Here is a 23,326-nt window from a genome sequence, read left to right on the forward strand (position 1 = left end):
CGTTACTAAAAAAAAGAGTTTGCTAACAAATAAGTTATATGGACAAAAACAATTGCATCGTCGGTCATATTTGTGTGTTCAGAGAGCTCCCGATCTGCTTGCTAGCGCCACTGAACTCGTAGAAGCTAAGATAATATTTAAGCAGCAACATTAACTTTTTAAAGATAATATATTCGTCATCATAATTGTACATGCTACTGCGCGGCGCGTGATCCTAGCAAACACGAACTTATCGCGTCGCAAGAAAGGAAAATCTCAGTGGAGTAAACTTCACGTCTCACGATGGACAGATGGATGGATGTTCATGGCTATACCCTTTGTAACGGGTGGTAGCTTGTGCCACCTAGCCTAAGTCTGAAAAAACAAACAGATGATTCCTACCGCCCTTCTAAGCCGCGTCAACGTTCTGAAAACACGTTGAAAGCATTCGCTCAGAAGCAGCGGACATGGTCATGTGTCCGGTAAATACAGTAAATAGCACCGCTGAAAGCTTCTGCGGGCATTACTTTGTTGGACGTCCGTATACCTACTGCGCTTGCCATGCACTCGCCTTTTAAAGCAGAGGACGAGCACGGGCAAGGCTAACGGGATTACACGGGTGGCTGTAGACAGGCGGATTAACTGGCGAACGCTGTCGAATAAACAACTCCTTGTCGTTCAGTAACAATAGTCATAACTATGGCTTTGGCTGAATACCATGTGCATCGTTGAACCCCATGTACGATATAAGAACAAACTATCTCGGTGCGGATACCGGGCACTCGTAGTGACCGAGTTTTGGAACACCAACGCTGCTGCTCGTGTTCACCTACCGGACAAGTGCTACTTGGCTGGCAACTCCGCTGACCTGCATACCAGCGATAAAGTTCGGCTAGACATCACACTGAATTGCCATCCTCTTTCACGAATATCCACGTTAGTTTTCATATTTTAATGAGTTATAAACAATGTCAATCATGAGTCGCGAACCAGCTTTATAACTGTTATATAGGCTTCGGATATCGGAATAATGATCACAGTTCCCAGATCACGTTGCACACTCTCAATGTGTCCTAACAATTTTGTTTTCTTCTCCAGGTTGGGGGAGGGATGCAGCTTTGCTCGGACCACAAATACCCACCAGCGGCGAATCGTCCGTCCTTTCTTACAGAATCCAACAGACACGTGAGCTAGAATTTGTGCATGAAGAACCGTGCCACTGGTATACAATGTATCCCAAACCGTCCCGCGAATATTTGGGCGTGGTTTGTAATATGAGAGTTTTGCTCTGGTGTACACTGCGCGAGACTTGACACTTCGTAGCTTGTTCTGTACTGCACACTTTTAATTAGACCGAGTATAGTACCCGATGCCGACAATACGCGCTCACAAAAAAAAATACAAAAATATCGCTGAAAACAAAATGTCGCCGTAGCACAGTAAGCGCCACGAGCGCGTGCAGGGACACGCACTCTCACGCCCTTCAGAACAAAAAAAAAAGAAAAAAAAAAAGTTAAAGCCGTTTACAACTCCCTGTAACGCCAAATTAGAGCGCAGCTCTTGAGGAGGAGGAGGGATGGGTACTGTGGGCCACGTGTTCTCGGGGGGGGGGGGGGGGGTCACGTGACCTGGGGGAAGGGTCACGTGATCTTGGGGGGTCACGTGACCCCACTCGAGGTCACGTGACCTCGGGGGGGGGGGGGGGTTCACGTGACCCCCAGAGGAATTTTTCGGCTAGATTTAGCGAGGAAATTTATCCGCTAGATTTAGCTGGGAAATTTTTCCGCTAGATTTAGCGGGGAAATCTTTCCGCTAGATTTAGCGGGGAAATTTTTGCGCCAGATGTAGCGGGGAAAATTTTCCGCTAGATATAGCGGGGAAACGTTTCCGCCAAATTTAGCGGGGAAATTGTTTCGCCAAATTTAGCGGAGAAATTTTTCCGCTAAATTTAGAGTGGAAATTTACCCATAATGCACCGCGCAGTTACGCCGACGGCGACGCCGACACGCCGCTCAAGCCGGAAACGGGCGCCTAAGAGCTGCGCTCTAAAACAAGTGTTCGGAAGATGACGGCCAGATGCATAGCCTCCTCTACCACAAAGCCTGGCAGTTCGATGACGAAGCCATAGAGTGCCTGTTCGCAGATTTGGAGCGCGAGGATCTGGTAGCACAGAGCATTTCTCGGGGAACCTGGTCGTCAGCGCACAGCTTTTGCAGCGGCGAGGACCCGAAACAAGGTTTTCAAACCCGACGAGGAAAGAAGTGGTAGCGCGAGGAACACAAGAAGTACGAGCGGACATTCCATCGCTCGGAAGAAGTGTGTTTTGGCGTCTCGCCGCAGCACTCTCAAACGAAGAGTTTATAAAACAAACACACACACTATTAATATTATCTTTCTGTGTATTCATTTAAAAAAGAAAACTGCAGTTTTATCTGCCTATGTCCCGAGAATCGTAATTCGTGCTAATTCTGGGTCACATGGGCACCTATCCCAGTGCACTTCCAGATTGCTTGGCGGGGACTGTTTTACTGACTATGCATGTAATCTTGCTACCATGCATGACCATGCATGTTATCTTGCTTGCATGTTTTCTTCTTATCAGTGACCCGTGGAATGTTTTGGCAGAGTGCAGTGATATGGAGCGCGGTCGACGGCGCGAAACCATGAAGTGCCCCACAAACAGTTATCGCTCTAAAAAGTCCGGCTCCTCCCGTAACGTTACTAAGTTGCCTTTTCCTGCGTTAATTAAGATATATATAGGTGCATCTTAGATTGGCTTTGTGTTAATTAATCAAGACGTACACGTTTCAAAAGCCAAAACCATCGCTTTTTCTGAAAACAATCAAATTTTGTAGGAGACATACCTCGCGCAGCGCATAAATAATGCGTGAAACGTCCTTTTCCCTTAATCTGACAATGAGCAAAAGCGTAGACTACGGGGGACGGGGCGGGGGGGGGGGGGGGGGGGGGGGGGGGGGTGAATCGGGGCTCGTGCCCCCCCCCCCCCCCCCCCCCCTTGGGCCATGATCCTTACCGAGACGCTGTTTACGTGCCATGTAACGAGGTTCTAATAGTTGCATGTAAACAAGATAACGTTTACGTTGCCTTTGTTGACAAAATACATGGGTAATGGAATCCCAGCGTGCCTTCGTTAGGTTTAATCTCCAGTTCTGGCCAGAAAATAAAGGCCCGTTTACACATATGGGACCTAGAGAGGCCAGACCGGTTTTTAAGCCTCTAGCAATGTCTTAGGACCGGATGCACTGCAGCGGCGCTGGTCCTAAGACATCGCAAGAGGCTTAAAAACCGGTCTGGTCTCTCTCGGTCTTACTCGGTTGAATATGTGTGAACGGCGCCTAACGCGGCATCAATCACTTTTACATCCACTTGGTCTGCTTCTACAGCAGCCTGCCATTTTGCGAAGTCCCACCTGAAAAAAAAGCTAGATAAAACAACCGGGAGTTTATACAGAGGCGCCTACTCCCTCCGGAGATGTTCTTGATGTCCGTTTAGTAGCGACTCCGACGGAGTTACCCGAACCGGAGTCGTGGAGTCACAACTTAACGCGCCCAATGAAGCGATAGATGATGCGGTCGTTTGCGAAGAGCCGCATGCGTGAGAAAAGCGTAGCCGTGTGACACGGCTATGCCTGCGCGTTGATTGACATTGACACACAGCGACGGACACATGGCGTATACATACGCTGTAAAATGTATCCCATAAAATAAACTACTGATAATTGCCGGTGTAAACAAAATTGCGCGGAAAAGCACCCCCCCCCCCCCCTCCCCTCAGAGAACTTCTCAGCCTGCCCTCCCCCCTCCGCTCGGAAAAATGGAAAGTTTACGCCGCTGACAATGACTACGGAATGACCGAAGCTTTTGACCAGCTTTCTCGACGTGCACGTAACGACGTCGCAGATGATGACGTCGACTCAGCAAATAGACCCGAGCCCGACGCCGAGCTTCCTTCGATGCATTGACTGCACATTGAGGCCCAGACGAACGCTGACGAAGCACTCGCGTCTAGAGGAGTATTCACACGGGGGGTCCTTTTCGGGGCGGAACCAGCAAGACTCTATCCCCGACTCCAGGGCCCCTAAACTCGTCAAACACAAAGCTGGGGCCGTAGTCAAAGGAGCGCACGATTGACCTTTCACGACGATGACTTCGCGCTTTTTTTGCCGGCATCCATCGGTGTGCTCCGTGAACTTTCTGCTCCAACTTTGTGTTTGACGAGTTCAGGACTGCAGCATTCACACGAAAGTCGGGGAGCCTGGAGGGAGGGCAGTGTTATCAGACGCATTTAGCGGTCGCACTCTCGACAGTAGGACTTGGTGTGCGCTGACTTGGGTAGAAAAAGGAAGGCGTACATAAAACGGCGATACGTGATTATGGCAGCAGTGCTGTTAGATGCAGAAGGCGACAAACTGATTCCTGCTTAAAGAAAGATGCTCCTTGAATGGCTGGGTGTAACACAAAGCAAGCGGAATCAAAAACCAGTTGTATAAAGGCCTGTTCACACATACAGCGGAGCGCTTCTGTAGCGCTACGTGAGCGCTCCAAGGAGCGCTCACGTGGCGCTTCTCGCGCGTGACTTAGTTCTAATATAGCGCGCGATTAGCGCTTTTTTAGCGCTTTGTTAGCGCTTCTGTAGCGCTTTGTTAGCGCTTCAGTAGCGCTCTGTTAGCGCTCCAGTAGCGCCTTGTTAGCGCTCCTTGTACCGCGGTGCTGCGGACTAGCGCGTGCACTGCGGTTCCGGTTCCTGTGGTTGGGTGTGCATCAGCAGCACCATGGCGGACATGTGGGATGCTGAGATAGAAATGCGACAAATGCTGTTGCATACACAATTAGTGCATATGTGTGTTGACGGCTCAACGCCAAGAAGAGCCTTCTGGGTTCGTGAAATCTTTTGGCACCGAGATACCGACGGGTACCCGGCGAACCTTGTTCCTAGGCTGAGGGACCGAGACACGGAGCTCTTTCGAAGGTGAGTGTTAGTTCTTGCATAAATAAAACAATCATGAATGTCCTTCTCATTTACAGCCGGGAACCCAAATTAATAGACTGCAATTACATTTCCAGCTTTCTACGTATGACGCCCGCTAGCTTCACCAGTCTACTCGAGATGGTCCGCCCCCTGATAACTCGACAAGACACACGATGGCGGCAGAGCATCCCGGCTGACCAACGGCTCATGCTGACACTGAGGTACGCGAGCTTCATTTCTAAAAGCACAACTCGCTCGCAAATACTTCGAACATTTCTACCGTGGCAACAGAGCAAACACCGTGAAGCATATAACTTTCTAAATTCGAAAACAATTTCCATATGTAGTATTTCACTGAAGGTGCTTCGATAATAAGAATCCTAATATTTGAAGGCACGAGTATTAAGGTCATGCGTCTTTTTATGGGTGCAATAAAATGCGCTGGGTGTTTACAAATAGTATTCACTGGCGGAATCGCGTTCGTTGTAGGGCGCCTCGACGTCTGTCTGACAGGGTAAAGACATCCTTTGTCGTACCGAATGCCGCCTGCACGTGCCAAGAAAAGATATATACAAACATTAGCCAAAGAAATGAGGAGGCTATGCTTCAAAGCACTGACTATAAAGCTCAGCGCTCGAGCCGGGTGACACCGGAGCGCGTGCACTTTACAAAAACATAGAAAGCGATGGGGAAGGAAATTTTCCAAGATGTCATCGGTCGTTGTAAACTCCCTCAATGTTTCTTTTTTTTTTTTATCGAGGGAGTTTACGTTGTTGTTGCTGAGCGCGCGCTAACGGGGACCTCAGTTTTTATTCAGGAACGTACACCCACACCATCGATACCACTGATCTCTATGACAATTTGCTGGAGCGCGCTTGCACGCGATTGTGGCCACCGGGTCGGCTATATTCTGGCCATACCAACATGGGAATCGCAGACGCTGTGGAGGCTGCTTGTGCTGCCCTTCTCCAGTGCTGCGCTTCACCGATTCTAACCTTTATAGCAGTCGCCGCAATGTCTCGTCGGCCGTGTTGGTATGCCCATAAACATAACCGACCGGTGGTCGCATTTGCGGGGCAGTAAGCTCGATCCAGCAAGTGATTATAGAGATCACTGATCAAGACTGCCATTCTTGGCAGAGGATAAAATATTATTCTTTCTGAGCCTGTGCTGTAAGCGGAGGGCGCAAGTACGGCTATCAGTGACGTCATTTAAATGCCATATATTAACCTAAGCAATGCACATGCTTTTCTTTGAAATGCTGTATCTTTATTTGGCTGATATTTAGTTTTCAAAGTAATGATAATTATGTAATGTGTGCTCATAGGTTCCTTGGAAGTGGAGATACCCAAAAAAGTATATCATTTGGATTTCTCACCGGGCACTCAACAACGAGCGTGCAAATTTCAAGCACGTGCCAGGCTCTATGGCAGTGTCTCGTTCCGAACTACGTGAAGAAACCGGGCTCCCCATCAGAATGGGCGTCTGTTGCTGACGACTTTCACAGGCTGTGGAATTTTCCACACTGTGTTGGCGCCATGGACGGAAAGCACATCACCATCGAGTGCCAGCTGCTGAGTGGATCAACACATTTCAGCTACAAGCACGCATTCAGCAAAGTAAATTGGGCCATATCATTTTCACGTGATAACTTGGATTTTTTTTTCTAAATATTGCATCCAGAAAAGTGATGAAATTTAAAGACATACATCGCAAAATAAGAATACAGACAGGAAAGGCACGCAACAGCCTCTTCGTAGTTATGTTGCACGTCTTTCTTATAAGTAAATCACGAACTCCCTCACGCTTCTGTGTTTATAACTTTGGAAGTTTACTCAACGGTTTACTCGCTACATTATAAAACTCTGTTCTGAATTACTTGGTTGACCAGCACACTTTCTAATATACACTTGTATTATATTTTTCAGGTCCTAATGGCTGTCGTTGACGCCCGGTACCGCTTTTTGCTGGTGGACATTGGCCGACCCGGCAGTGAAAGCGATGGCGGCATTTTATCAAGGAGTGAGATCGGACTGAGCCTGGAAAAGGGCACATTGGGCTTTCCTCCATCGAAGTCCCTGCCCGGGCCAAGCAAAGAAATGCCATTCGTCATAGTCGGAGATGAGGCATTTCCTCTGAAAACATATTTAATGAAACCATACCCCAAAGTGGATATCAACAAAGACCAGAACGACGAAGGCAAGGGAGAAGCGCTCAAGAAGCGTGTATTTAACTACACTGTCCCGAGCACGGAGGGTCTCAGAAAATGCTTTTGGAATCCTCTCAAACCGGTGGAGAAGTTTTAGAAGAACTTTCAAAGCATCGGAAAAGAACACTGTTGCCTACATAGGCGCCTGTGTTGCCCTCCACAATTTTCTGCTTTCTGAGGTCCACAGCCGAAGCATCTACTGCCTTCCAGCTCTTCTTGAGAGGGAAAATGACAAGCATTTGGCTGAAGGGCCAAGCGGAGCAGAAAACACTGAAGGGCGCACAGTGCTTCAACACCTCCCTCGCTTGCCCAGCTCAGCCAAACATGACCAGCCAGCGGCTCAAGTTCGGAATGATTTTGCAGACTATTTCTCTGATCAAGGTTCTGTCAAGTGGCAAAACAAGATTGTCACAAGAGCGAGTTAGATTTATTGGTGCATGAGGCGTTCCTCTTCGTAGTCCAACAGCTGTTGTTGCACAACGGACATTGCCCTTAAGGCCTGCAGCCTAGGCATCTTTCTCAGGCGCTCGGCCACCATCATTCCAAAGTGATGAAAGTCGTCATTTTGGCGAGTCATCTGCTGCGCCCGCCTTGCTTCGTTCAATCCTCGGAGATTTTCTTTGATACAGTATACGATGTCTTGGCTTCGTCTTTGCCTGTAATATATATTTTGAACAATAGGAAGAAGTTTATTTTCTTGACATATGTTGCATGGTTTTCATATGTTTTATATTTTCACATAATTATCGTTTTACGCGTTATTATAAAAAGGATGTTATTATAAAGTGCGACACTGTAAAATGGAAAACCAAACAACTGCTTTTTATTTTACCTCACCCTACACTTTATAAATTTCAATAATGGAGTCAAGAAAAAGGCACGAAGGATCGGCGCACTCCACTCATACTCCATTTCTTGTTTCTTTTTTTTTTTCTAGCATAAAACGTTTTCTGACTCAGTAATATACATAAATCAGCAAAGCTTCCTAGCCTTGCGGTTTTCATCCCGGATGCGAAACGATTTGATTCGTTTAGCAGCAGTATAACTATGAGTTCTGAAAGGGAGAGCTGTGAACGCCACGTCGATCATTAGTTCTACCGATATATACGGCAGAACCTTGGGACTCATATTTTTTGGTCGCAGCCACGCAGGAATACATTTAAAAAAGGAAAAGTATAAGATTGTACAACCATAAAAATCTGCAAGCATATACCTCGTTGTTCCTCTGCCCGTTGTTTGTGGAGCTCTGTAAAAGAACATGCCTGATTACGGCAGCTCGGAATAAAAGTGTTTATTACAGATACTACTTCTTTAATAAAAGAGTAAATAATGAAGCGAAAACGTCAAATTCAGTTTAAAAAATCTTGGCTTTTAATACCAATCTGGTTGTTCGTACGATAAAAAAAAAACACTTCGTGGTATCAGCAATTTTGTTTTGTCTCTATGTCCATATCTGCCGCCCTCAAGAAATTACCGGCAAAGAAATAATCATACATTATGAAAATAAATATTAAAACTCAAAATAACTAAACAAAGAACACCAAAACTTACGTCTCACCGCGTCCTTGCTCTAAGGTATTTGTCCTGGAGGAAGAAATAATGTTATTTTGCAGTCTTTCATCTTGTGCAATAAATAGAGTGAAAACCAAGCTCACGTGTCTTCTGTAATCTCCGTTGTTAAACTAGTTTCGGAGCTGCAAATTAAAATTTTTCTTTCGAGAAGAGTACAAAAATTGCACTCATTTTCTACCAATAGACATGTATGTGGTACTTCATATATGCATTCTAGACCAAATGCACAGCACCCAGAGACGCTATTGTGGTGGCGCATAGTTCGACAGTGCTAGTCACTTACTTGGCAAGAGTTTCCTCTACTCCGCTGTCCTTACCGGGAGTTCTCATGTTGTTGCTGCAATGTACCCCGCGGCATGAGACCAAATGTGTCACGTCTAAATATTAAAATTGATGCTTACATCAGGGAAGACACGCTGTCATGAGCAGGGTGGTCTTCGGTCAAGCTAACAGCAGGTCTCGCTGAAGGGCTGAGGTTTGACAGCGTCCTAATAAGAATAAAGACATTTCTGAACACGTTTAAATTGAACTCGATGTATATGAACCGTACTTACCACTCTGTTGGTACTACCCGGCTTCTCAACAGGCTATCCATTGATCGATAGTGCTTCCAAGCTGGAGGCGGAGTGTAGGAAGAGCCGCTCCTCGTATTTTCCTCGTATTTTCGTTTCAACTTCCCAAATTTTGTTTTCATAGTTCGAAATGTTTGAGACGCCTCAATTCCTGAGATAAGATTACCAGAACAATTATATTTCTCACCCTATCTTTTATTTTCGAGCACACACCATGCATGTACAGGGTGTCACAAAAGAAAATTTACACGGTCTTTTTTACCGCAAAAATAAACTAGACATCGCCGAACGTTCATTCTCCGCCCAAAGATAGAGCTAGAGGTCACAACCAGATGCCAAAGTTTCAGCCCGATCCGATAACCTAATCAAAAGTTATAAGTGATTTTCTGAAAATTTCAATGGGAAAATGGGGCCCATTTTTGCCCGTTTTCGGTTTCTGGTGCCCATAGAGCCCCATGTGTTCGAAAACTCCGTCGGCCGCCATTTTCCCATTTAAATTTTCAGAAAATCAGTTATAAATTTTGATTAAGTTATCGGATCGGGCTGAAACTTTAGCATGTGGTTGTGACCTCTAGCGCTACCTTTGGGCGGATAATGAGCGTTCGGCGATGTCTAGTTTATTTTTTGCGGTAAAAAAGACCGTGTAAATTTTCTTTTGTGACACCCTGTATATCGCTTCAATCAAAACCTTACCTGATACGCCTAGTTCTTTGCCGATCAGCTCCCACCTATTATTTTTTAACTCCGTGTCTTTAAAACCAGGGTCACGCATGTCGAATAGGAAGCGATGAGGTCGTACGGAATCAATTAGTCGCTCAAAGTCCATGACTCTGGTTTACCTGCCCGACCCTTTGCCTGGAGAGCGGCTCTTTTACTTCTTCTTCTTTCAGCACCACAGGAAAAACAACAACAAAGGAATCGCCGTGCACGCGCTGTTCCGCAGCAGCAGGCACGGCAGTTTGATACTTTAGACCCATGTTACGGATAAAAAAAACAGGACGCGGGATGGCCAAAAAAACATGCTTTTCGTGCAAGGCTCGTCAAATTATGAGGCGCTGGAGAAATGCAGCCTTCTGCGTTAAGTCCGTATTTCGAACTCTTTTTGTTCGCCTTCCGCCAATTGAAAAGCATGCGGGAAGGGCCTTAGAACGCATTTGGTATCGCTGCGCCGCAGCGTTCTTCCGCATTAAAAAGTTCGTCTGCTTTCCTCGCCGTCACCATGGCAACGAACGCCGAATGAATAGAAGCACGCATGGTACCGCCGCGTTAAGCTAGCAACAGCTGGCGCCATTTTACGAACGCCGTCTGCTAGCCAAAGCCGAACGCGGTTTGTCAGATCAACCACCTCCGCCGGTGCGCCGCCAGCAAAGACGACGAAGCTGAGACACGCCGACGGCGATCGAGCAAGCAACAACACTGCGGGACGACTGCAACGGCGGCATTTATTCGGATCAAAGGCCGTATTCGCCGGTGCGGTGCTAGCAAAGACGACGAAGCTGAGGCACGCCGACGGCGAATGGGCGAGCAACAGCACCGCGGGACGACTGCAACTGCGGCATTTATTCAGATCAAAGGCGGGAAATAAGCAGGAACAATTTTTATTTGAATCATAACACCCGATATCCAAGTTGGGGACCACATACCTTTGCTGGGTCCTTCCTGTGAACTTTTTACAGAGACACGGGGTGCCGCATTCAAAACACAGCTCCGTTTGCAAAAGATGGGGGCCCTGAAAAGGACCGTTTAGACCGCTACCAGAACCTATATAACTGACGTAACGAGCACTTCACGAGCGGTTGGCGCATAAGTCGTCTTTATGCACGCAGGCGGGCGACGGGCTCAGCGCAGCGGATCCCTCGGAGTCACCGGGGCCGTCAGAATCCTCGCTCTGTCTGCGTCGGGGCTCTAGATTTTGGCGGCCGCGGCCACGAACGACTGGAATCTATCAGTGTCTCCGCGCGCCTTGTCTCTCCTCCAAAACATGAACTTTCCAAGTTGACCAGTGAAATGGTGGCTCTCGCGCCGTCCAGATGGAAGAGAGTTTTTGACGTGGGCCCAGGTGCAATCCACCGTATTGGTGTGCGCACCAGTGTTCGCGTCGACAAAGTTAAGCTTGTGGTTGACGGTGAGGTGTGTGAAGCGAGCGTCATCTGCAAGCTTGCGATAGCCAGCCCAACAATCAGTGATTATTCTTGTTTCAGGGCGGACCCACTCGGCTATTAGCCCTTGCAGGGTTTTAGCGTCACGGGTCTCCACGGGAACAAGAAAGCAGCACCGGCTGCAACGCGCCACACCGCCGAAAACCCACTGGCCAGGCCTTAAATACCCGCGATGGTACTTGTGCCGACCGAACATACTCTCGTCTAGTTCTACAGTCACGCCTTCGCCACCAATCATGTCTGAATGCTTAAAGACGGCATTTACCACAACCTCCCGACAAAGGCTCGCCCAATCAGTTATTGTCTTACTTGCGATATCAGCCTCCCGCTGAATGACGGCGCACGGTAGGTTCTGGCATCCGGAGGATGATTTTCATGAGTTGGAGAAGCGTCAGGTGCGTGCGATCCTTCGAAAAAAGAACCGCTCCGTACCGAGACCTCGCCCCGGCACTGAACTTTGACCGGCTTCCTCTTGGGCACCTCACAAATCATCCACACACCGCACCCCCCCGTGTAGCCATCCGCAGATCTAGCGCGGACTTGCAGCTTGTCATCGCAGCTTCGCACTCTGGACACGCATGAAAACCCAGGAGCCAGGAGCAGGCCAACGCGCTAAAGCAAATTAATTGCTTCAAGAGGGTCTTTCATGGCGCCAAGAAGACGGCACAAGTTGAACGCCATGGCACTGCGATGCTCGCCTCTGGAAGAATAAAGCGCCGAGGGGGAACTGCGCGCTTCTTTGCATTTATTATTTTTATTTTATCCGCCATTTTATGCCTCGTGACACAATTCTAACAAACTCATTGGTTGATCGGTCGGACCACACCATCGCGTGACAAACAAAAAAAAAAAACGCCAAACGTATGTCCACGGTCGGCATCGTCACAGAGAAGGGAGCAGTCGAACCCAACAACAAAATGAAGTAACAAAGTGAATAACAATTTAAAAAAAGTAAGAAGGGAGCCGTTGGAGTTTCGGACGGCGTCTTCTTTGATAAGAGGAGCTGCTCTGGCCAGAGCGGCCAGCGCAGCTGTGCTGCTCTGGCTGCTCGGAATATTTCTTTTTTATTCTTTTTCTTACTCTACAGGGTGCCACGACCCTTATTTGAAGCTGATTTGTTAAATTAATAACAAACAACGCGTTGGAACGGAGGAGGTAGAGTGTCTTTGCGTCAGAATTTGACGTGGTAGAAAAGAAAAGAAAATAACGAATGCACAATTGAAGAGTTTCAGCGAATATAGGGGGCGCTCCGATCAATCCAACATGGCGGACAAGAGGGGGATAGATTTGCGACGCCCGTAGACCGGTAGCGTATAAATAAAACAAAGCGTGTAGTTCTCTGTTTGTTGCCGTGTGCGAGACGATCATCGTTTCAACCAAGACCTACCGTGATGCTACAGATGAAGTCTTCAAGCCAGTTGAAGGCAAGAAATCTTGCCAGAGTCAAGATATGTGTGCAAGCGTTCGACGTGAGCTCTCACTTCTGGTGCAGCTGTCATCAAGTTGAACCGAATGTACGCGGGTCCAAAGAAAGGTACATATCAACAATGTTCGCGCGTTGAAACTATGACGCGTACTTTATCTAAGACTAAACTTATCGGTCTGTGGCTACAAACATTTTCGTTGACGTTGCTTAGATGATGTAACCATTCAGGCCTCGCATTAAAAGGTGTCGCGAACTCTTCGGTTGTTCTAGTTAATTGCGCTAAAAAGCGGTTGGATAGAAAGTATGACAACTACAGCATACAAGGGACGATTGAGGTTTTTATCCTGCGTATCGAAACATCGGTATCCTTGGTGTTATCTTGCGATCAGCTGGTCGCCGATCGTCCTGTTTTTACGCGTAATGTAAACACTCCCCAGAAGCGCCAACCTTATTTCTATGTGCTTGTGCACCCCTACAAGCCTCGTTTTGGCTCTTGTGGAAAGCTTTATTGTAATAGCAATAGTCTCATCGGTCATTCGAGTTGTATGTGCCACGGTGATATCTGCTGACAAACAAGTCTGTATTAAATGCGAGAAGGAGAACGAAGGTAAAGCTTTTTTAACTGTTTTCTTTTTACAGAACAGGGCAAAGCTTCTAAAACAAGACCAAACTAAGCTGATATTTGAGTGTGCTCAAGAATGAATGCCAAAGGTGCTTATGCTAAGTGGTAGATGTATGCAGTTGATTTTCTGTTTGCCTCTGCATTGTAAATTGGAAGATATGTATCAGCAGAAGACACATGTCCTTTTGGAAATGTCTTTTATTAGGGCAAAAATAGGTTTTCCTACACAACCGAAGAGTCGCAACACCATTTAATGCGAGGCCTGAATAGTTACATCATCTAAGCAACGTCAACGAAAATGTTTGTAGCCGCAGACCGATAAATTTAGGTTTAGATAAGTATGCGTCATAGTTTCAGCCTCAAACACGCAACATTGTTGATATGCACCTTTCTTGATGACAACTGCACCAACGTGAGAGAGCCCACGTCGTCGAACACTTGCACACACATCTTGACTATGGTATAACAAGATTTCTTGCTTGAAGTGAAGATCATCTTGCTACGACTAGCTACGACCACCCACCGCAGCGATGCAGGCGTCGAAGGGGCGCAACGCAGTCAGTCGCCGTCACCCGACGCTGCTCGTTTGGCATTCACAGCTTTCCGCCCAGGTGCTTCGTTTGTACTTGGCACCGAGTGTTAGTTTCTGTGCTTGTGTGTGCTCCGTGGCTAGATATGGGCCTCAAAAGCAGTTCTTCAGGCTCAATAGCGTTCACCGAAGAACTTCTGAAGAAAATGCCACCCAGGAAAAAAAGCACGAAGACACAACGCACCAGCTTGGCGGACTATGCACTGGGCGCGGAAATCGGGCCCTGTGGATTATACATCAAATGCAAACTATCTAAACAAAACAGAAACATTTTTAGGCTCAAACTGATTACTGCGGACTATACGCCTGGCCACTGGTGCCTGTTATTATGCATTGTATATTCACTGCTGTTTGTTGTGGCTTGAGACTGCCTTCCTGTAATGATGCAAGGGGTCCACTGAACCTTGAAATAAAGATATTTGAGCGCATCTAGATGCAATGCCCCTTGAAGCCAGATGGTCAGGGAAAAGGTGTGCCATTATCTAATTTGCCAACAGCACACCAGTGGTCACAATCAAAACTCACTGAGTCAATGGGCAGTTTTTCATCACAATATTCATTGCCGTGTAATCACCAATTTGGTCCATTAAAGATCTTGAGGCTGTAGCTTATAGCACATCTATTCTGGATCTGCAAAGCTTATGCTGTAGACATGCATCATCACATGAGCATGTTTCTTATCAATCTTAAACGTAAAACGCTAGTTATGCAACGAAATTCCCATATCATCACATTTTTAGCAAATTGAATGGTCCCACCTGTCACACTGTTAGCTTTGGAAGTAAACCAATTCACAATACCACCAGTGGCAAACATCGTGCCAAGCACTAGTGCCGCATGTAGCACAAAAATGTTCTAACTAGGGAAGCAAACTTAATCGATCGTGTTGATTAAAGCACTTAAGTACGGGAGAAATTATCAATCAGAAGGTCACTCGAAAGGGAAGTTTTCTCGCTGAACGAATATGACTTTTTATTGGGCGTTCCACAATGTAAGGCCGAAGACATTCACTCCGTGATCGGTACAGAAGCATTTGCTTAGCAGTCGGTCGTGCGTGCTAAAAACAACAAAACCAAAAATGGATTAGAAACGCGAAAGATTCGCCTTTGCACGGAGTACTTACACTCAAAATCGTGTCAACATAAAGTGACTATGGCCCACCTTGCTAGCAGCAATCTTAAAATTTATCCGTGTAGTCGTCGCGGCCGTGCACCAACCGAAAGCGTTGCCGCAAGCCCTTCCGCCGTCAACTTTGAATCGCTCTTGAGTCTGAAAAACTGCTCTATGAGGTCCATATCCAGCCACTGAGCACATACACAAGCACAGGAAATAATACTCGGTTCCAAGTACAAGCGAAGAACCCGGGGCGGAAAGCCCTGAATGCCGAACGATCTGCGTCGGGCGACGGCGGCTGACTGCGTAGTACACAGGTTGCGCTCCTTCGACGCCTGCATCGCTGCGGCGGGTGGTCGTAGCTGGTCGTAGCAGATCGTGTCACCTCTGTTGCTCGTACCAAAACACTAGAGCCGCGTAATATTCTTGCTGCCTTCTGGACGGCGCGAGAGCCGCCATTTCACTGGTCAACTTGCAAAGTTTACGTTTTGGAGGAGAGACAAGGCGCGCGGAGACACTGATAGATTCCAGTCGTTCGTGGCCGCGGCCGCCAAAATCTAGAGCCCCGACGCAGACAGGGCGAGGATTCTGACGGCCCCGGTGACTCCGAGGGATCCGCTGCGCTGAGCCCGTCGCCCGCTTGCGTGCATAAAGACGACTTATGCGCCAACCGCTCGTCAAGTGCTCGTTACGTCAGTTATATAGGTTCTGGTAGCGGTCTAAACGGTCCTTTTCAGGGCCCCCATATTTTGCAAACGGAGCTGTGTTTTGAATGCGGCACCCCGTGTCTCTGTAAAAACTTCACAGGAAAGACCCAGCAAAGGTATGTGGTCCCCAACTTGGATATCGGGTGTTATGATTCAAATAAAAATTGTTCTTGCTTATTTCCCGCCTTTGATCCGAATAAATGCCGCAGTTGCAGTCGTCCCGCGGTGCTGTTGCTCGCCCATTCGCCGTCGGTGTGCCTCAGCTTCGTCGTCTTTGCTAGCACCGCACCGGCGAAGGCGGCCTTTGATCCGAATAAATGCCGCCGTTGCAGTCGTCCCGCGGTGTTGTTGCTTGCTCGATCGCCGTCGGCGTGTCTCAGCTTCGTCGTCTTTGCTAGCGGCGCACCGGCGGAGGTGGTTGATCTGACAAACCGCGTTCAGCTTTGGCTAGCAGACGGCGTTCGTAAAATGGCGCCAGCTGTTGCTAGCTTCACGCGGCGGTACCATGCGTGCTTCTATTCATTCGGCGTTCGTTGCCATGGTGACGGCGAGGAAAGCAGACGAACTTTTTGATGCGGAAGAACGCTGCGGCGCAGCGATACCAGGTGCGTTCTAAGGCCCTTCCCGCATGCTTTTCAATCGGCGGAAGGCGAACAAAAAGAGTTCGAAATAAGGACTTAACGCAGAATGCTGCATTTCTCCAGCGCCTCATAATTTGACGAGCCTTGCACGAAAAGCATGTTTTTAGACCGGAGTTTGGAGATAGTTTATTTTACAACAACATGGGTCTAAAGTATCAATGTGCCGCAGGCACGGCACAAGGAGCGTGAGAGCGCTAACAAAGCGCTTCTGAAGCGCTAACAGAACGCTTCTGTAGCACTAATAGAGCGCTTCTGCAGCGCTAACAGAGCGTTGCTGAAGCGCTAACCGAGCGCTACATCACGCGCTCGGAAGCGCCACATGAGCGCTCCTTGGAGCGCTCACGTAGCGCTAACTTAGCGCGCCGCTGTATGTGTGAACCGGCCTTAAAGAACGACTTGAGGACCGTATTGATGAGTATCGAAGACTCCTTGTGGGTGAATCGGCCGACTTGTGCTAAAGCGCAGGCCACAAGTTAGGCTACCGCGATGTCACCGCCGGTATCTCGCTGAACAAAATCCGTAAAGTTACCGGACACGCGAAAAAAATACCACTAATTGCTAAGTGATCCCACGCCAAGGGGGGGGGGGGGGGGGGGGGGGTGTTCGTGCAGCCCGAGCAAAGGCACCCCCATCCCCCAGCAGGGAGGTCTAAGTCGGCGCGGCTCCTCGCAAAAGCGTGACGTTGTTAACACGTGATGCTCATCACGGGATACAAAAAAATCCCCGTGTGAATACACCTTAACCCGTGTCTCCACTCGACCTCACTGTGATGGCGTCAAAATGCACGGACCGTCATCGCAGTTAGATCGAGCGCATCTTGGACACGAGAGCTGTGTCAGCAATCGGCTGGGCCTCGTGTCCAAACAATGTGTCGAAGGACGCTTGGCGTCGCGCTCGAGCCTAACTGCTCCGTTGGCACCATCTGAGAATGATGACGTCACGTAAAAGTGAGGGAGGCTCTTCACCGGCTTTGATAGTTCTAGGCGGCGTTGGCATATCATCCCGAGAGTGACGCCCCTTTTCTACCGCTTCGCACGACAGACACGTCATGGGCAGTTCGGCCTCCCGCAGTCACGTGGAGATACGAAACGAGGAAGGCGGCATCATCCGGCTGTCCTTCTTCAAGATCATCATCAGCTTCATGCTGTTCCTCACCATGCTGATGATCGCGTCCGGGATCACCGTCTCGGCGGCCACCACCTGGCTCGTCGGCTCGGTCCTCATCTTCCCGGGCCTGCTGCTCCTGTGTGTCACGGCCGTCGTCGCCTTCTCGATCCTCAACAGGCTCCCCCCTCACCCGTACGCGGACACCGAGGAACCCAATTTCCCGGGCGTCGAATACGCCAAGCTGCCCCAAGACATCGACGCGAGCGTCGAACAGCTCCTCAAGACCGCCGTGGGCCGGGCTTCGGCAGCCCGCCCAGGAGACTCGCCACCTAAGCACAAGAAGGCCCAACCCAACGTCTCGTTCCAGGAATAATGGGCAGGCGTCGTGAAACGCAGAGGTCGAACCTCAGAAGCCGGGAAGACTAACCACGTCACCGAGGCATATATGGGTTACCACGCTACAAGCTATGGGACTCTTGGAAAGAACGTGTCGCAAGAAAAGGCCTGGCGAACTATGAGTCGAAGGGACCACAGAACTTTGTTATCTCTAGCGTACATTAAATAGGCCTGATTCCTGCAGTAGCCCGCACAATTATCTCGACTCGGATACACATCCCAGAGCTAACCCCAAGTCTACCCCCCTCTAAGTATTAGCTCTAAAGGGGAGCTCTAGGTGTCAGTTAACAGCCAAGGGCGATGACTCACACCTTACTTGACCCTAAAATAGTAAATGTATATATGCTGTCCTTGCGGAACAGAGTATCGCCACGGTCTCAGATTTTGGCCTCCAGGTATAGCGGGAAAAGCGAACGCTGGTCTTGCAGAACACGCAACCGGCGCGACGGCGTGAGGTGCCGGTGGCGATTCCCAGCGCATGTGCAAGGGCCCTAGTCTGGACACTTGGTGAGAAAGTCGGCGAAAAATTTGACGACCGTGTTTTTGCAACGCCGCACTTGACCTTGGTGCTGGCCAATCATAGCCGCCGGATTTCTCGCCTACTTTTTCGCCAAGTGTACAGATTAGGGCCCCAGGTTGCGCCGCTGCGCACGCGCCATGTCCTCCGGACCGCGGCTGTTTGGCGCTCCTTTCACTATACTCCATGTCACTAGTTGCGTGCAGTGCAGTCAAAGGCAGCACCAGGCGAGGGGGGAAAGGACAAGCACTAGGAAAGCTGGGGACAGAGAGAGAAACCTCCGCTCCTCTCTAACGTTTCTAATGCTCTCCTTTTTTCCCCTCGCCCTCCATTGCACTGCGCTCCCGTCCCGCATACCTCGTGCTGCCCACAACTAGCGACACAGAGTATAAACAAACAGAAGCGCCACCAGAGCCTGACACTTGAGCTACTAGAGCCTTGCTCGAGCGCGCTCTTCACGCACAGAGTTTTTCTCACACAGGGAGTGACTTGTTTGCGCTCCGTGACGTCACGTCCACAAACAAAATGGCTGCGCTGACAGAAACGTTGTTGTGACAAAGAACGCAGTCGGACCGGTGAACCTTTTCAGTTGAATAGTGCTTAATCCAGCAGGTAAAGACGATTTGATTTGAAAGCCAAAACAGCAATTAGCGTTCCGAAAAAGATTTGTTTGTGCATCTCGCCTGAAAACGAATTCATCTATCGAAGTTTAGCGTACCAATAGCATAGCGAAAAATTAGTTGTCAAGATGAGAAGACGGTCGGACCGCTGCCCTACTTAAAATGCTTAGCCCAGCGGAAAAACATACTTCGATTGGAAAGTCGAAACATGAGTTAGGGTTACGAAAAGGTTTGTTCATGCATCTCGCCTGAAAATAAATTGACGTTCTATCTATTGAACCATGGTGTGGCGCTATTATACTCCGTTCACCCCTAATGATGTACTTCGGCGATTTTTTTCAGCTACCCTAACTAACTATATTTTCGGAATCACGGGCCTCTACTTTTTTCCAGTATGGTATTTAGTGTCGCGAAATTCAGAATATTTATTGTGAAATTTGGAGGTGAAAATAATGCCAAAACCAACATTTAAATATACCCGCGCTTCATCACTAAAGTGACGTCAGGGGAAGGCGAGCGGGCAGTCTAGAAATGGACGATGCCGAGCATTTATTTCGTGCTGCTGCGCGAGTGATGGAGCGAGCTTTCATAGCGTGCTCTCTAAGAAAAGTCAGTGCGTCTACTTTCCCGCACAACACTCGGAGAGCCAATCACCGCAACTTACGGAGGCAGCTCAGCGAATGACGATGCCGAAACATATGTTTAGACCAAAAAACGCAGTCTGAGTTGTGACATTAAGGGCCGGTTGCACCAACGTCGCTTAGCGCAAAGCGGAGCTTAGCCGGGAAGTTAAGCTTAGTTTCGGTTTCGTTCGGTTGCACCAAACTCGCTTATCGCTAAACCTAGCACTAAACTACGCTTAACTTAAGCGCCCAACATTGGGCGCTTTGCTTCTGGTTGTTTCTTAATCCTGGATTAAAAACATGGCGGCTGGTTTGTCACGGTCGACGCGGTGGACGAAATTGGTTGTGCAAAGTGTTTTAGGCTACATCAGCGTGAAATTCTCGTCAAAATGACTTTTGATTGTGACAAGGATGCAAGATATTGTCGCGTGAAGTGTTTATCGACCCCTGTTTTCAAGTTGGCTCTCCACTTTCAGGGCGTGTTAGCCCTAACCGAGAAACGTACGGAGCTGTGGGGCTCACGTCTGTATACCCGTTGGTTCTTCTGTCAACGAGCTTATTCGTATGTACTTACTAATTTTCGCATAGCTGTAACGTATTGTTATTTACCACCTTGTTTATTTACACTTGCAGCGCGTATCCTTTAATCTTGATCAGTGCGTTGAATAGTGGCAGTACATGATCTCGGCGATCAGCTGATTGTCGACACCTCTGCCGTTTGCATTAGATTGCGGCGCTTTTAAGTAATAAAACAGCGAAAATTCAATTTCTTTCGTTTTCTGAGTTTTGAGACAATCTTCAGTGAATTTTCCTTATCTCGCGAGTAGAATCTTGGCTTCAGAAAACTGTATCGTTCCATAACTGTAACTTTTTTGATGATCGCATTTTTTTTATATATATACTTTGCTTTATATCTTTCATTCGTTTCCCGAGAACGAGATACTGTTGTTTCCGAGTTGTGCTCTGTGATGGTGCTTTCCCTTTACTTTGTCGTTTGTTGTCATTGTGACGATGGTTGAGACTATATACCGGAACACGTTTTCAATAAAATTCAGTTGAAAGTTGCGCCTTGTTGTGTCCTCCGTAACTTTTTTGGTGATCGCGATTTTTTAGGAATATTTTGCTTTATATCTTTCATTCGTGGTGACGACAAATCGTAACGACTACTATGTTAGATTCGTTCATTGCTGTATCGGGGCAGGCTGGGGCAGGTGGTGCGAAGAGACGACCGTTCTTATCGGCACAATGTGATGTACTAGTGGGAGTTTTTTTTTTTTTTTTTTTTTCTGAACTCTACAGTGTGAAATTGAAGTCCGTTTGAGGCTGCAGCGGATGTTCAACGACGGTACAGTGCAGTTCTGTCACCTTGCTGATAGCAACGAGTACCGTCGATGCAAGGACTCTTGACCTGACCTCTCGACGACTTCTATTCGAAGATTTCCGGGCATTTTCGCAGCTGCCGTGGCGAGTTCGTCACTGTTTTGAACTTCATCGGTCTCAAGCTTGACTTGGTTTTAGTAGTCATCTTACCTGCCTACTTATATCCGTGATGTTTTGTCTTCAGCGATGTAGCGAGTAAAGTGTCCTTCTCGCGTTCGGTGAGATTTGGGGCCCCCGATGGCTCCTTCGCCTCAAAATGTGAGCACGAAAACTACTACCACTGTCAAAATATCCTGTTATCAACCGATATTAAACACACAATCAAAGATGTAAAGAGCATTCGTGTTTATTTGAAGCTTTGACTTCTGTTATTGAAAGTTAAACAAAAAAATGATTGAATTTGGAGGCCTTTAATTTGTTACTCACCGAAGAAATACAGCGAAAAGCAGACGCCGACGACGACTACTACGGCAGTTTTTCTTTTTTTTTTTTTTGTTTACATCACGTGATTCCTCTTCGCCAATCGTATTCGTCGCTCTGAGCGTTCCCTAGTTTGCTCTGTTTGTCCCTAGATTCCCTACGCAAATCCAGCGTTTAGCTAGGGGCGCGTCTGTAAAGCCGGCTTCACGTTGGTGCAACCCGAATTTAAATTCGTGCTTACCTAAGCTCGGTTTAGGGCGCTAAGCCGGCTTAGGAAAGCGTCGCTTTGGGTTAAGGTAAGCGGCGTTGGTGCAACCGGCCCTTAATGTCACAACTCAGACTGCGTTTTTCGGTCTAAACATATGTTTCGGCATTGTCATTCGCTGAGCTGTCTCCGTAAGTTGCGGTGATTGGCTCTCCGAGTGTTGTGCGTGAAAGTAGACGCACAAACTTTTTTTAGAGTGTATAGTTGGATATCCTGCCTAATAGCACATATATGCGTTCCGTCTCGGGCTGCAAGATAGAACCACGGAGCATGACAAGTTCGACAGTTTTCTGCGTCTACAAGGGAGTTCAAGAATGTTGTCTTTCATTTAAATCTGAACAGGATGCATGGTATAAATATATCGGTCAAGGTAACTTTCCGCATATGTGCTTGTAGTGAGTGTTCAAACGTTTCAGGAGTGTTAAAACCTTCGTGAAAACTTCGTAACGTCACCCTCTTTTTTAGCTTTACAGTCTGCCCTTAATAATTTATCTACGAAATAATTTCAGCTTCTGCCATCCGTATCCACGATATGCCGAGTTCGTCATCTTACGTCTCCTCGCGTTGCGATCATATTAAAAGGTTTCTGCACTCTAAGAAAAGCCCGTGCGTCTGCTTTCCCGCACAACCCTCGGAGAGCCAATCACCGCAACTTACGGAGGCAGCTTAGCGAATGACAATGCCGAAACATATGTTTAGACCAAAAAACGCAGTCTGAGTTGTGACATTAAGCAATACAAGCGTGACGTTTTGCATTGCTCAATGTCACAAGTCAGACTGCGTTTTTTGGTCTAAATATATGTTTCGGTATTGTCATTCGCTGAGCTGCCTCCATAAGTTGCGGTGATGGCTCTCCGAGTGTTGTGCGGGAAAGTAGACGCACAAACTTTTTTTAGAGTGTGTACAAAGTTATAAAACTGACAGTTTTGCCAATTCATTCTTTGTTTAAACCGCGAGTCAGTGGAACCATCTTCTGGAACTGATCGTGTCAATTGACAATAACAACTTATTCGTTTCTCACTTACCATATTGTATTCTAAAACAAACCTTACAATAATGCCCACATGTCGATGTACACTCTAAGAAATGCCTGCGCGTGTTCTTACCCTCAGAACACTCAAAGAGCCAATAATTGTGATCTGCGAAATCAGCTCAGCGAATGATGAGGCGGAACATCCGTTTAGACTTAAAAATGAAATCCGCGTTGTGGCATTACGCAGTGCAAAGCGTCATGCTTGCATTGCGTAATGCCACAGCGCAAGCTTAATTTTGAGGTCTAAACAGATGTTCCACCTCATCATTTGCTGAGCTGATTTTGCAGATCTCAGAGATTGGCTCTTCGAGTGCATTGCGGGTAAGTAGAGATTTAGAGTGTAGGTACTTTGTAAATAAATGTAAATAATAAATAAATATATGTGCT

This window comes from Ixodes scapularis, unplaced genomic scaffold, assembly GCF_016920785.2.
Source record: "Ixodes scapularis isolate PalLabHiFi unplaced genomic scaffold, ASM1692078v2 PGA_scaffold0__279_contigs__length_252992795, whole genome shotgun sequence".
NCBI classification, from domain to species: Eukaryota; Metazoa; Arthropoda; class Arachnida; order Ixodida; family Ixodidae; genus Ixodes; species Ixodes scapularis.